Below are 16,423 nucleotides of genomic sequence, written 5' to 3' on the forward strand. Positions count from 1 at the left end.
CAGAGTAAATATTAATTGAATGAGACTGAATAGTAATAGAAGTTACACTAAAAACTTTTCATGTTAGTTTGAACCATTTACCATTGCTAATATTTTATTTTGACCTACAAAAATGTAACTTTCTATGGTCCAACTTCATATTTAACAGTGTTCCTATACTAGCATTAGAACTTAGTAGATCTTTAATAAAATTTTGTATATATTCTTCAAAGTTGAGAGGAGAATTGTAGTGGCTAAAGCAAAATATTTCAAAATTCAAAGTGAATAATTTGCTCATCATTACTACATTCCCTAAACATAAATTAGATTAAATAATTAGTTGTCATAGAAGTTAAATACCATTAAAATTTAAAAAATCCAGATATAATCAGGGCAAAATCTACACAATAAGAAATATTTTGTCTTGTCCCTGTCATCCACTTGTTATAACTGAGTTTGTCTATTTGAGACATTATCTCATTTTTTGGATTACCTGATGATACCATATGTAAATTACATATTTTACATCTACAGCATTAAAGGTCTCCTATATATAGACAATAATGTGTATATTCAAAATGAAAAGACCATGATTTTTATTAATGTGTTATTTTCTCCTGCATATTTTTTATTTCTTTTTTTAAAGCAAATAATATATAGCGTATCTGTCTTCCATGGTCTAATGGATTAAATTAATATACATAAAAGCAAATATTTTTAGATACTTTTGCCAAACCAGACAAAATTCTACAGAATATAAAGCCATTATATGCAACCCTGTACTATTAGAATCACAAATTGCAATTGCTTTGGAAGACGAAAAATGTGAAGATCTTATGTTACATGATTGCTCTACTCTTATACTTTTGTGAAGATTGAAAAATTAAAAACTGCAAATCAGTTTAGGCTGTTAAAAGCAGATGATGTATAAGAACCACTTCAGTTGCAGAAGTGCTACCTGTCATTATATCTCCCACACCACTGAGAGAAATTAGGTGTTTGAAAAGCTGTAATGTGCATTTTACTTGGAATGCTCAGGCTTTAATTTCCTCTCTGTGGAGCAGCTCTGATGTGAATGTGCCTGTCTCTGTTTAATCTGAATATGATACTCTTTCTTACAAAAGCAAAGTATAAAACCCAAAGAAATCTCTTTTTTTCAATTAACATTTATGCTGTTCATTCAAAATATAACACTTCCAACCATTTTCATTATACACAAAAATATGCTAGCATCCTGTATTTTAAATCTTTGCAACAGAACATTAAAAAGACTTATTCTTTCTGTGTCTATAGAAATGTCAGTGAAACAGATTTAGACACCAAGATGGTTGTGAAACCAATTTGCATAAGGAGTTTTTTAGAGAAAATGATCGACCTCTTAAATAGTAGCACCTCCACCAAGAATATTAAAAAAAGATGAAAATTTAGGTAGAGTTTGTAAAATAATTGTATAAAACCATTACAGCAGTAATATACACCTAGAAAATATTAGGATATGTAAATATATTTGTGGAAATATACACCAAACACTCATATCAGAGAAATGTCTTAAAAAGCTATTTTGGGGGCTGTAACTGTGGTATGGCAGGTAAGGCCACTGCCTATGGGGCTGGCATCCCATATGAGCACCAGTTTGAGTTTCAGCTGCTCCACTTCTGATCCACCTCTCTGCTGTGGCCTGGGAAAGCAGTGGGGGATGGTCGAAGTGCCCAGGCCCCTGCACCCACTTGGGAGACCCAGAAGAAGCTCCTGACTCCTGGCTTTGGAACTACTCAGCTCCTCCCATTGTGACCATTTGAGAGTGGACCAGTGAATGGAAGATTCTCTCTCTCTCTCTCTGCCTCTGCCTCTGCCTCTGCATCTCTGTAACTCTGCCTTTCAAATAAACAAATAATTCCTTTTTGAAAATGGTTTATTTATTTATTTGAAAGTCAGATTTACGCAGAGAGAGAAGGAGAGACAGATAGAGAGAGAGGTCTTCCATCCACTAGTTCACTCCTCAATTGTTCACAACGGCTGGAGCTGCACCGATCTGAAGCCAGGAACCAGGAGCTTCTTCCGGGTCTCCAACATGGGTGCAGGGGCCAAAGGGCCTAGGCCATCCCCTGCTGCTTTCCCAGGCCATAGCAGAGAGCTGGATTGGAAGTGGAGCAGCTGGGACTAAAACCAGCGCTCATATAGGATGCTGGCACTGCAGGCGGCGGCTTTACCTTCTACGCCACAGCACCAACCCCACAAATAATTCTTTAAAAAAAAAAAAGCTATTCTGGAATTATGGATGGAGATCTGAGTGTCACCCCTAAACCCATTTCCTCTGGAATTCTACAGAAGAAAAGAAATTATGTCAGGCCTACTGTTGTAGGGTTAGAGTCCTGATTGATTCCAGTGTTCCTTTGATTAATAATTGTTTCCAGTGGCTCTTTTGCCCATTGAGTGTTTGTGGACCACTTTTAATACTAATCCCTGATGGCTTGAATCAACTTTAGCCAAACAATGCTGGGGTTATTCCATCAAACATATAGTAAGTGACAAGGAATAAAGAAGTTACACCTGGGAATAAAAGACGCATCCATTCCTATATGGAAACTGCTAGAGAGAGATTCTGGGAAAAAAATCACTAAAGAATAACATGCAATATGTTCATTACTGAATTAGCACAGTCCTCCGCAGGCTACTAATGTACCCTAGCTTAAATGTACTAGCAGACTCAGATTTCTAGACCATATATTAATTAATACTATTAATATTTATTAATATTAATAAATTAATACTGTCCTATCTTTTACTCTCACCCACTTATATCCTGACTGAGAGCAAAATTACTTTAGTGAGTGTAGAAGGTTTGGGTAGGGAATTTGGAAGATAAGAAACTAAGCCTGCCTCAATTCCTTTTCCACTCCTGATGCATTATGCAAATGAAGTCGGAGAGGAGTTAATCCCAAATAAATTCTTGCCATCTAGATGTAAACATACATGCAATTACTTACTTGAGCTATATATTTTGTTATGAAAATTTCTTTAATATCTATGAATTATCAGGAAAATTATTTTGTACAAGTGTACATTCAAGGGCACAGAAAATAACAACATTAAATATGTTTAGGGGACTGTAGGAGACCAAACTAATGTTCTGTTTTATACAAATGTTCCTGTTATCATGTGTGTATATAATAAATTGCATATTTTATTTATTTTAATCACATAAAAACTTTATACTCTTTCCTATATGCCTTTCACTATTAAAATTTAGCAACATAAGGGTGAGTGTTTAGTGTAACTGTCAAGATGCTACTACACCATATTGAAGTGCCTGGGTTTAAATCTTGGCCTCTTCTGATACTGGATTCCTGCTATTGTGCATTCTGGGAGGTAGTAGGTGATGGATGGCACCAGTGTTCGGCTCCTGCCAGCCATGTGGGAGACTCGAATGGAATTCCTGACTCTAGGCTGCAGTCTAGGCCATCACTGGCTGTTGTAGGCAATTGTGGAGTGAATCAGTAGATCTCACTAACTCTGTTCTCTCTCAGCACTCAAATAAATAAAACAAATTAAGAAAAACTAAAAAAGAAACAACAGCATAGAATCAGAAATTGTTCCATAGTATAATCATCAGTTGATTGTCAGCCTGGTTAATGAAGGTTCCTTTACTCTGATATGTTTTTTAAAAGATTTTATTTATTTATTTATTTATTTGAAAGTCAGAGTAACACTGAGAGAGGAAAAATTGATGAGTCATGGTTTAAAATATTTTAGTAGTTGTTTCTTGTCTTCTCAGTATCTGAGTCCTTTTCAAAATAAAATATAACAAAGTTTCCTATGTTTCCAGTTTTGTAAAATGCTATGTGACTTTGGTGTTAAAATGTGCATCAAGTGGCCGGCGCCATGGCTCACTTGGTTAATCCTCCACCTGCGGCACTGGCACCCCATATAGGAGTCGGGTTCTAGTCCCAGTTGCTCCTCTTCCAGTCCAGCTCTCTGCTGTAGCCCAGGAGGGCAGTGGAGGATGGCCCAGGTGCTTGGGCTCCTGCACCCGCGTGGGAAACCGGGAGGAAACACCTGGCTCCTGGCTTTGATCGGTGTAGCTCCGGCTATAGCAGCCATTTGGGGGGTGAACCAATGGAAGGAAGACCTTTATCTCTGTCTTTCTCTCTCACTGTCCAACTCTGTCAAATAAATTTTTAAAAAAAGCATTAAAAAATGTGGATCAAACTTTGTTCTTAAGCTATCTATGGATAGTGCTGTTTTCTGGCAGCCCTTGAACCTACATTTGAAAATGCACTTGAACACTTGTTTTCATTAGGACTTTTCTGGTGCACTGTAGGATTTAGCAACTGAACACACGACAACTGGAAATTTAAAAGAGGCATTCGAGAAAATATTTCAATTTTGAGGTGCTGAGTTAGACTCAAATATCTATCAAATGTATTTATTTGAAAATTAGGTGAAATAGAATCATTTATTTAGTTTCTGAGAAGATAAGTTTGATATAGTAGAAAAAAATGGGTTTTTAGAATCTGAATTATCTAAGTGCAAATCTCAACCCATCATTTAATATGTAGTGACTTAATATTTCTTTTTTTTAACTTTTATTTAATGAATATAAATTTCCAATGTACAGCTTATGGATTACAATGGTTTCCCCACCCCCATAACTTCCCTCCCACCCGCAACCCTCCCCTTGCCCGCTCTCTCTCCCCTTCCATTCACATCAAGATTCATTTTCAATTCTCTTTATATACAGAAGATCAGTTTAGTATATATTAAGTAAAGATTTCAACAGTTTGCCCCCATATAGCAACACAAAGTGAAAAAATACTGTTGGAGTACTAGTTATAGCATTAAATAACAGTGTACAGCACATTAAAGACAGAGATCCTACATGATATTTTTTAAAAATTGATTACTTTTGTATGCAATTTCCAATTTAACACCAGGTTTTTTTTTTTTCATTTTCAATTATCTTTATATACAGAAGATCGATTCAGTATATGCTAAGTAAAGATTTCAACAGTTTGCACCCACACAGAAACACAAAGTGTAAAAATACTGTTTCAGTACTAGTTATAGCATTACTTCACATTGGACAACACATTAAAGACAGATCCTACATGAGAAGTAAGTACACAGTGACTCCTGTTGTTGACTTAACAATTTGACACTATTGTTTATGGCGTCAGTAATCTCCCTAGGCTCTAGTCATGAGTTGCCAAGGCTATGGAAGCCTTTAGGGTTTACAGGCTTTGATCTTATTCCGACAGGGTCATAGTCAAAGTGGAAGTTCTCTCCTCCCTTCAGAGAATGGTACCTCCTTATTTGATGGCCCCGTTCTTTCCACTGGGATCTCACTCGCAGAGATCTTTCATTTAGGTCTTCTTTTATTTTTTCCAGGGTGTCTTGGCTTTCCATGCCTACAATACTCTCATGGGCTCTTCAGCCAGATCTGAATGCCTTAAGGGTTGATTCTGAGGCCAGAGTGCTATTTAGGACATCTGCCATTCTATGAGTCTGCTGTGTATCCTGCTTCCCATGTTGGATGGTTCTCTCGCTTTTTGATTCTATCAGTTAGTATTATTAATATTTCTTAATTTCAGTGTTCCCGGTATATACTTTACAGTCTGCTGAAAAAAAGGAAAAAAAAAAAACTTTGCAAAGAACAAATGAGGGCTAATGGATCAATAGCATACAATAAAATTTCAGTTCAAAGCCTTCTCTTACTGTAGACATAAAGGCTAAAAGGTAAAAATTAAAAATCAGAGCAGAGGGCCGCACCGTGGCTCATTTTTTAATCCTCCATTTGTGGCGCCGTCATCCCATGTGGGCACCAGGTTCCAGTCCCAGTTGCTCTTCTTCCAGTTCAGCTCTCCCCTGTGGCCTGGGAGAGCAGTGGAGGATGTTCCAAGTCCTTGGGCCCCTGCACCCGCATGGGAGACCAGAAAGAAGCACCTGGCTCCTGGCTTCAGATCGATGCAGCACCAGCCGTAGTGGCCATTTGGGGAGTGAAGCAACAGAAGGAAGACCTTTCTCTCTGTCTCTCTCTCGCTGTCTATAACTCTACCTGTCAAATAAATTTAAAAAAAAAAAAATCAGAGCAGAGCTCAGAGAAAATATCTTTATGTGTCAGAAACAGAACGGACTCACACAAAACCTCAGTGAGCATAGGTAAGATCCCATTTACATGGAGTTTAAGATCATGAATCAAGTTGTTACACAGAGGTGCCAAAAATCTCTACTGGGAACAGAGTTCCAGAGCTATATTTAGAGTCAATGACTAGTGTCAAATATAACCCAAAAGGCACATCAAAATAAGTGGAGGATAACAGGGAGAAGGAAGGCAAATTCATAGTCCTGTTATCAAAACAAATGTGTTTTGACCTGCAGAGTAAGAGAGAACAAATCTACTCAAAATGAGTGTGGAAATGAAGTGTCCAAAACACATGACAAAAACTAATACTTAGGAGGCCAGCAAAATTCTACCATTTCAAAGAAGAATTTCTTGGCAGTAAATTCCACATAACTAACTTGACTATGTTCATAGATAGTAAGGAAGGAACTGAAATATAGTCATTGATATAAATATGAAAAGGGAAAAGGTCAACTAGATACACAGAGTAATGTATACGGTTTAAAACACACAAATGATTCAGAATAGAGATACAAAGTGATTTTTATTACATGTGAACTAGAAGTTAAGGCAAACACAATAATAGATGGAGAATCCAGGGTATTGTACAAAATTCCAGTAGAAGGAAATAAGAGAATGGAGCCAACTCAATGGTTTAAAGCATACATGGTAAGAATATTTTAGAACTGAGGAAACACAGAAAATAAAAAAAAAAACCTGAGTACACCGAAAACAATTTCATGCTATTATAGAATAATTTATTTCTAAAGCATAAAAATTAAAAATATAATCTTAAATGCATCCAGAGATGGAGGACAGATTACTTACAAAGAATGGCATTTGACTGACAGGATGCTTATGGCTATCAGGGACATTACAGAACAATAAAGTGATTACTTAAAATAGGGAATAAAAGTATCTATGCCTCCAAAATTTATAGTAAAAATAATATGTCATGGGTAAGGAAAAGAAAAAAAGGCTAATATAATTTAATGCATATAGTCCATCACTAAACAGATTTTAAAGAATGGGTTTCATTATTATGGAAAAGATAAAGCATAATACACAAAATAGCCCAAAACTTAATAATTCATTTTAGTAAATTATTAATTGAAGCTGATAATAATGTGGTTAATAACGATATATTTTAGACATTTACAGATGAAAGAGAACATTAATTCAAAACACCCATTACATGCTTGGGGTAAATAACAAGTAGTTTAAGTATGATAAGATCCTTCTTATGATTAAGCATGATGGCAAGCATACTGATTAACTGTACATATTGTTTGATGTTTTCAAGTTACATTTACAGCTTTAAAAAACCAATTTAAATATGTAACAACTTTAACATTAAACTATATAACAGATTTGGTGTATTGAATAGGATGCTGCAAGCTGTCTGCATTCGTATTGGAATGCTTGGGTTTGAGTCCCAGTTCAACTTCCAATTCCAGTTTCCTTCTGATGAGGATTCTCAGGGTCAGCTTAAGCATTTGATTTACAACTACCCATGAGGTTAGACTCGGATTGAGTCTCCAGCTCCTGACTTTAGATGTTGCAGCCCCAGATGTTGCAGTCATTTAAACCAGTAAATAGAAAATTTATCTCACTCATCTCTGTCCCTCTCACTCTCCCTCTGCCTCTCCCTCTTCTCTCCCCCCCACCAGCTCCCTGCCTTTCAAATAAAAACAAATTATCTTTATATATATATATATATATATATATACATATATGTTTATGTACATATGGTTCATATAAGTACATAGTTTTGGGTTATGATGTATTTTTTCTATTTGGTTCTTAGTCATGTAAAATAGTGTCATAACTCACAGTGCTAGAGGAAATTATCTCTTCCTTTAGTAGAGTCCAAAAGCATTCATCTCTAAATCTTGGATGGTTCTTTCATACATGCCTGGTTGTGATGTATGTCATATTTCATATCCCTCCACATACCACAAGTTTCTTGAGGGCAGGCAGATTCCTATCTTATTCATGATTTCCTCTCCCCAGTGCCTATCACAGTGCAGGTAACATGATAGGTATAAATAAACAATGGTTCAAAGACACTATAAATGGAAATACTTAATAATCATTGTTATAAAGATAATATAATTTGATAAGCATAGTATATGATAGGTGTTAAGTAAATCAAACAGTAACCAGTGTTTCTATAAAAGGAACAGGAAAGAGTTGGTGTTGTGGTGTAGTGGGAAAAACCGCTGCCTGCAATGCCAGCATCCCATTTGGGTGCCAATTAAATATTTCTGAACATTATTAGATATAAAAAAAATTCAAAGAAAAGTTATCATGTCAAGTAACTCTAAAGGGTCTTATGCTTCTAGATTTCCTTTTGTACCTCTTCATATATGAACTGTACAACTAAAATTTTCTTGATTTATTTTATGTGAAACGTTTAAATAGGGCAAGTACATAAAAAAGACTAAAGGAAACTAAGAATCTCCATATCATAAAATAAGCTATTACACGTGTTCAAATCTTCTTTTGACTTTATTATGGAGATTCATACTTGCTTATAGATCACAGTTTTCAATCAAAATATTCCAAGGAGATTTTAGAGTGGTTTGTGTAATAAAATTAGAAGAAATTGGATTTGAGACCTTTATGTTGACCTACTCTTCAACACCTAATGAAATCATTTCCTTCACATTTGGATTCCCTTATAACCTTATCATTTACTACATGGAGGTGAGATTACTCACTCATGCTCTCCATGACTTCCTGTGGGCTACTTGGCCTGTCACCTTTAGGTTATCCACTTGGTAAATGGGAATTATAGGAGAGCATGACTTCCCAGAGTGTAATGAAAGTTAATGAGGAAGAAGATGTCTCTAAACTAATTTGAACTCCTGTTGGGGAAAATTTTACTCTGCCTTGCCCCTTATAATAGCATTTATCTTGTAGAGAATTATAGCCTTTTCCTTCTCCTTTCAGGAGAAATTTGTCTTTGAAGTATTGAATCATGGAGAAATATTTATCTCTAGTTGAAGTATAACAAACCAAAAACTATAAACTTTAGAAGTATAAAAAATGACAAGAGAGATGATCTAAGTCAGTTGTAAAGCAATTTATGATACTTTAAACATATATGAGAAAAAAATACCCAGGCCAAAAGCAAGTGACGCCTTTAAAGGACATTGGAGATGTTTGTACAGAAAATCTTGGTATTGCCAAGGACACAAATGTTACTTTAGCTTCAGTATTCATTGAAGAAGCTAAAAAGTCATGCAGAACTGGCAGACTGTCAGATGCATCTATTGGAAGAGAGGCATATAAAATAAAATGAAATATATTTTAGTAGAAACTGAGGTTTAAAGCAGTTTTTTTTTTTCTAAAGATGTGTGGGTAAAATGTATCTACACATATTTCAAAGTCAATTATGTTAATAATATCTTTACACAGTTTCTAATTTTGTCCTAAATTTATCACCATGCCCGTGATTCAAAATATACAATCTCTTTCTTTAAAAGAAAAACGATTTATTTATTATTGAAAGTCAAAGTTATAAAACGAGAGAGAGAGAGAGAGAGATCTTCCATCTGCTGGTTCATTCCCCAGATGGTTACAAAAGCAGGGATGACCCAAGCCAAAGCCAAGAGCAGATCTTCTGCCGAGTCTCCCATATGAGTGTGGCAGGGACCCAAACACTAGGGCCATCTTCTACTGCTTTTCCAGGGACATTGACAGAGAGCTGGATGGGAAGCGGACAACCAGGACAGGAACCAGCAACCACATGGGATGCCACTGTTGCAGAGGAATTTTACCCACAATGCCACAACACTGACCCCCTAGAGTTTATTTTCAATTTGATGCTAAAAATCTAAAATGGTCAGTGATCTGATGTGCCAGTGAGAAATTCAGGTTTCCCACACAAGTCCAATCAGTATATCAGAAATAAAAGCCGTGTGACATACTTTAGAAGTAGGAAAGCAAAGATCGTGCCTCATTGCTGGTAAGGTGTTAAAGTATGTTACACACTCGAATATTCTAAGAATAGTTTATTCCAACAGAATGAACATTTGTAAATAAGGCAGTTTACACTTGAAGTCAATTTATAGTATTATCTGCCAAATTTATTTGCATACCAATCATGTGAAAGGAATAAACAACACCATGCTTTCTGTTATATACTTTTTTATGTAAAGAGAAGTAAAAATATTTGGAGACAAATTGAAAAATATCAAGTCACTACTTTAATATAATTTATTTTATATTATCATTTGCTATTCCTAATTGAAGAAATTTCTTACCTCTCAGCATGTTCCCCCCTCACTTTCATTTATTCTCTCTCTGCCTCTCTCTTCTCTCTCTCTCTCTCTCTCTCTCTTCTTTCATTTCTTCTCTCTCAAAGAACTCAGTGTGATATGAATAGGAGATGATAAAAGACTGTTAGAAAATAACTTCCAGTAGGAGTTTGGGTTGTAGACAATGTGGATCTAATAGGCTATATTAAAACTTAGAATTTTATTTTGAGGGACATAAGAAAATTGAAAGTCTTTAAAAAAAGTGATGAAACTTGGCCAGCACTGCGGTTCAATAGGCCAATCCTGCACCTGCGGCGCCAACGCACCGGGTTCTAGTCCACGACGGGGCGCCGGATTCTGTCCCGGTCGCTCCTCTTCCTGTCCAGCTCTCTGCTGTGAACTGGGAGTGCAGTGGAGGATGGCCCAGGTACTTGGGCCCTGCACCCAATGGGAGACCAGGAGAAGCACCTGGCTCCTGGCTTCAGATCAGCGAGGTGCACCGGCCACAGTGCGCTGAACGCAGCAGCCATTAGGGGGTGAACCAGCAGAAAGAAAGGAAGTTCTTTCTCTTTGTTTCTCTCTCTCACTGTCCACTCTGCCTGTCAGAAAAAAGTGATGAAACTTCACTCTCTGTTTTACAGGTATCTCTAGCCATGCACTTAAAAAAAAAAAAAAAATATATATATATATATATATATATATACACACACACACAAACATATATATTTATATATCACATTTTCTTTATCCAATTACAGACATCTATCTTGGCTCTTATAAATAGTCCTGCAAGGGAAACAGGAGAGCCAGTAACTCTTCTATATATTGATTTCATTTCCCTCAGATAAACACCCAGAACTGGGATAGCTGGCTTTCCTGACCCAGTGCTAGCCATTGCAGCCATTGTGTCCATCTGGGGGGGGGTGAATAGACAGATGGAAGATCTCTCTCTCTCTCTCTCTCTCTCTCTCTCTCTCTCTCTCTCTCTCTTTACTGTAAGTCTACTTTCAAAATAAATAAGTCTTTAAATGAAAAAACAGAAACAATATGACAAGTAATCAAATTGTGATCTTCCACCCATGGTAGCTAAGAGAAGTAAGGATTGGACAGGGGTTGACTATAAAGTTTGCTTGTGGGTTAGAAGCCATCACAAATTCAGGGAAGAAATAAGTATTTGCAGAGGCCTTGTGTAGGTGGAGCTACCTAGTTACATATTAGATACCTGAACTTCACCTCTTTTATTAATCTAAGATAATGGAACAAGTGTCAGCATTCAGGTAATCAGAACTTTCACTTTGACAAAAGGCTCACTGATGAATTATTATACATAAGCCATGAATTATGGTATTTTTCCTGTTTTGTTTTTCAGATTTTATTTTTATTTATTTTTCCCAGAAACCTTAGGTTTAAAAAATACAATACTGAGCATATTTTTATGTGTCTGTTGGCCATTTGGATTTCTTCTTTTGAAAGAAGTCTAAATCCTTTGCCCATTTATTCACTGGGTTGTTTGTTTTGCTGTTGTTGTGTTTATTCATCTCTTTATATATGCTGGCTATTAATGCTTTATCAGTTGCATAGTTTGCAAATAATTTCTCCCATTGTCGGTTGCCTCTTAACTTTGCTGAATGTTTCTTTAGCAGTGCAGAGCTTCTCAATTTGATGTAATATCATTTGTTATTTTTGGCTTTTATTGCCTATTCCTCTCGGGTCTTTTTCAAGAATTCTTTGCCAATGCCAATGTCTTGCAGGCGTTCCTCAATGTTCTCTAATAATTTGATGGTATCAGGTCATAGATTTAGGTTTTAATCCATTTTGAGTGGGTTTTTGTGTAAGGCATTAGGTGGGGTCTTGGTTCATACTTCTGCATGTGGAGATCCAGTTTCCCAGAACCATTTGTTGAAGAGACTGTCCTTGTTCAAGGGATTGATTTTAGCTCCTTTGTCAAGGATAAATTAGTTGAAGATGTATTGATTGATTTCTAGCATTTCTATTCTGTTCCATTGGTCTATCCATCTGTTTTTGCACCAGTATCAGGCTGTTTTGATTATAACTGCCCTGCAGTATCTCTTGAAATCTGATATTGTGATGCCTCTGACTTTGTTTTTGTTGTATAAGATTGCTTTAGCTATTCAGGATCTATTATGTTTCCATATGAATTTAGCATCATTTTTTCAGATCTGACAATAATGTGATTGGTATTTTTATTGGTATTGCATTTAATCTATAAATTGCTTTTGGCAGTATGGACATTTTGATGATATTGATTCTTCTAGTCCATGAATGTGGAAGGTTTTTCCATATTTTATGTCTTCTGTTTCTTTATTTAATGTTTTGTAATTCTTGTCATAGAGATCTTTAACATTATTGGTTAAATTCATTCCAAGGTATTTATTTTTTTTTTTAGCTACTGTGAAAGGGATCAATCTTAGAAGTTTTTTCTTAGTCATGGCATTGTCTGTGTGTACAAAGACTGTTAATTTTTGTGTGTTGGTTTTATATCCTGCCACTTTACCGAACTCTTCTACGAATCCCAATAGTCTCTAAGTTAAGTCTTTTGGATCCCCTATGGATATAATCATGTCATCTGCAAAAAGCTATAGTTTAGCTTCCTCCTTCTCAATTTATATCCCTTTGATTTCTTTTTCTAGCCTAATGGCTCTGGCTAAAACTTCCAGGATTAAATTGAATAGCAATGGTGAGAGTGGGCATCATTGTCTTGTTCTGTGTCTCAGTGGGAATGCTTCCAAATTTTCCCCATTCAATAGGATTCTTGTTGAGGATTTGTCATAAATTGCCTTGATTTTGTGAGGAATGTTCCTTCTATACCAAAGTTGGTTAGAGTTTTCATCATGAAAGTGTATTGTATTTTATCAAATGCTTTCTCCGATTTATTGAGATAATCATATGGTTTTTGTTCAATGTGTTAATGTGTTGTATCACATTGATTGATTTGTGAATGCTGAAGCATACCTGTGTAACAGGGATAAATCCCACTTGATTCAGGTGAATGAGCTTTCTGCTGTGTTGTTGGATTCAACTGGCTAGTATTTTGTTGTGGATTTTTGTGTCTATGTTCATTAGGGAAATTGGTCTGTAGTTCTCTTTCTCGTTTGCATCTTTTTCAGGTTTAGGAATTAAGGTGATGCTGCCTTCATAGAAAGGATTTTGGAGGAATGCCTTCCTTTCTATTATTTTTAACAGCTTGAGAAGAATTGGAGCTATTTCTTCTATAAATCTCTGGTGGAATTTAGCAGCCCCACTTTACAGTCCTGTGCATTTCTTTGTTGGGAGGTTCTTTATTACTGATTCAAGTTCCATCTTGGCTATGGGTCTGTTTAGGTTTTCTATGTCTTCATGGTTCAATTTAGTTAGGTTGTATATGTCCAAAAATCTTTTTCTTCTAGGTTTCCTGATTTGTTGGCATACAGCTCTTTGTAGTAATTTCTGGTGATTTTTTTTTTATTTCTGTGGTATCTGTTTTTACATTTCCATTTTCATCTCTAGGGTTTGGTTTGCTGTTGTTTTTCTAGATCATTTATTTGGTTCCTTTCAAATTTCTTGATGTAGGCACCAATTGCTATAAACTTTCCTCTTAATACTGCTTTGCCTGTATCCCATAAGTTTTTGATATGTTGTATTGTCATCTTCATTTGTTTCCAGAAAGTTTTTGGTTTCTCTTTTGATTTTTTTCTATAACCCACTGTTCATTCAGGGGAATGTTGTTCTGTCTCCATGGGCTTGCACATATCCTAGAGATTCCTGATTTGCTAATTTCCAGCTTCATTCAGTTGTGGTCTGAGAAGATGCATGGTATGATTTCGATTGCTTTGAATTCGCTGAGACTTGCTTTATGGCCCAATGTTTGTTCATTGTAGAGAAAGTTCCATGCCCTAGAGAGAAGAATGTGTGTTCTGTGATGGTAGGATGGAAAATTCTATAGATATCTATTTAGGTCCATCTGGTCTATAGTATAGATTAACTCTGTTGTTTCCATGCTGATTTTCTGTCTAGTTGATACATACATAGCTGAAAGTGGGTTATTGAATTCCTCCATTAATATTGTATTGAAGTATATGTCTCCATTCAGATTCATTATCATTTATTTTAAATAACTAGGTCCCCTGTAATTAGGTGCATATATGTTTATAATAGCTACATCTTCCTGTCAAATTGATCCCTTAATCATTACATAGTGCCCTTCTTTGTCTCTTTTAACAGTTTTTGTGGTAAGTCTATTTTGCCTGGTATTAGGATGGCTACACCAGCCCTTTTTTTGGTTTCTGGTAGCATGGAATATCTTTTTCCAAGTCTGTGGGCATTTTTGTTGGTGAGATATGGCTGCAAATATATGGGTTTTGTCTTAATCCATGCAGCCAGTGGTTATCTTATTTTTTAAAGATTTATTTTATTTATTTGGAAGACATAGTCACAGAGAAAGGCAGAGCTAGAGTGAGAGAGGTCATCTATTCTTTGGTTCACTCCCCAAAACTGCAATGGCCAAAGCTGAACTGATCTGAAGCCAGGATCCAGGAGCCTCTTCCAGGTCTCCACACAAGTAGAGAGGCCATAGACTTCAGCCATCTTCTGCTGCTTTCCCAGGCCATAGCAGAGAACTAGATCAGAAGTGGAGCAGCTGGGACTTGAACCGGTGCCCATTTGGGATACTGGCACTGCAGGCCATGGCTTTAACCTGCTGCAACACAGCACTGTCCCCCAGTCTGTATCTTTTTTAACTGTAGCATTGAGGTCATTTACATTTAAGGTGATAAGTAAGGTCTTGGCCCCGTCATTTTCCATAAATATTCCTATTTTTTACTTTGGATTTCCTTTGTACTTTTACGGAGAGATATTTTGCCTTCACCTTCTTTCACAGTGTGGCCATGTTTCTGGGTTTTTTGTGTAGCACATCCTTAAGCATCTTTTGTAAGGCTGGACAAGTCATGACAAATTCATCACAAGGGAAAAAACAAAAAAGAAACCAATAATTTTCTCTAAAAATGTAATAATCCAATAAATGACTCTAAGGAAGAAAAGTTGACATCCCCAAATGAACACAATACATGAATACTAGGATGTGAAACTGAAGAGACTGAACAAATACCAGAAATGGAATTCAAAAAATTGATCATAGGATTACTTAGAAGTAATCAGAAGCAAATCTATGAGCAAATGAAATCCGTACATGATGTGAAAGAAAATTTCTCCCATGAAATTTGGATCTCAAAGAGAAATCAAAATGAAATCATGGAAATGTAGAATTCAATAGCACAAACACAAAATGCAGTGGAAAGCTTTTTTTAATTTTTTTTGACAGGTAGAGTTATAGAAGTGAGAGAGAGAGGCAGAAAGGAAGGTCTTCCTTCCGTTGGTTCACTCCCCAAATGGCCACCACAGCCAGCACTGCACCGATCCGAAGCCAGGAGCCAGATGCTTCTTCCTGGTCTCCCATGTGGGTGCAGGGACCCAAGCACTTGTGCCATCCTCCACTGTCCTCCCAGGCCACAGTAGAGAGCTGGACAGGCAGAGGAGCAACCGGGACTAGAACCCGGCAGCCATATGTGATGCCAGCGCTGTAGGTGGAGGATTAACCAAGTGAGCCACAGCGCCAGCCCCTAGTGGAAAGTCTTAAAAACACACTCAGTGGACCAGAAGCACCTGGCTCCTGGCTTCGGATCAGTGTGGCGTGCTGGCCGCAGCGCACCAGCCGCAGTGGCCATTGGAGGGTGAACCAACGGTAAAGGAAGACCTTTCTCTCTGTCTCTCTCTCTCTCACTGTCCACTCTGCCTGTCAAAAAAAAAAAATACTCAGTGAAGCAGAAGAAAGATTAGCTGAGTTAGAGGACAAATCTCTGGAAATTTTACAGTGAGATCAAAAATAAGAAGAAATTAGAAAACTAAAAAACCCTATTGGAGATCTACAGGTTACTCACTAATGAACAACCCAACATACAGGTCTTAGGATTTCCTGAAGGCCGGGACAGAAAGAATGGATCAGAAGGCCTATTTAGTGAAATGATTGCAGTAAACTTCCTTAATTTGGAGAAAGAGACATCCA

Source organism: Lepus europaeus, chromosome 11 (assembly GCF_033115175.1).
Source record: "Lepus europaeus isolate LE1 chromosome 11, mLepTim1.pri, whole genome shotgun sequence".
Lineage (NCBI taxonomy): Eukaryota > Metazoa > Chordata > Mammalia > Lagomorpha > Leporidae > Lepus > Lepus europaeus.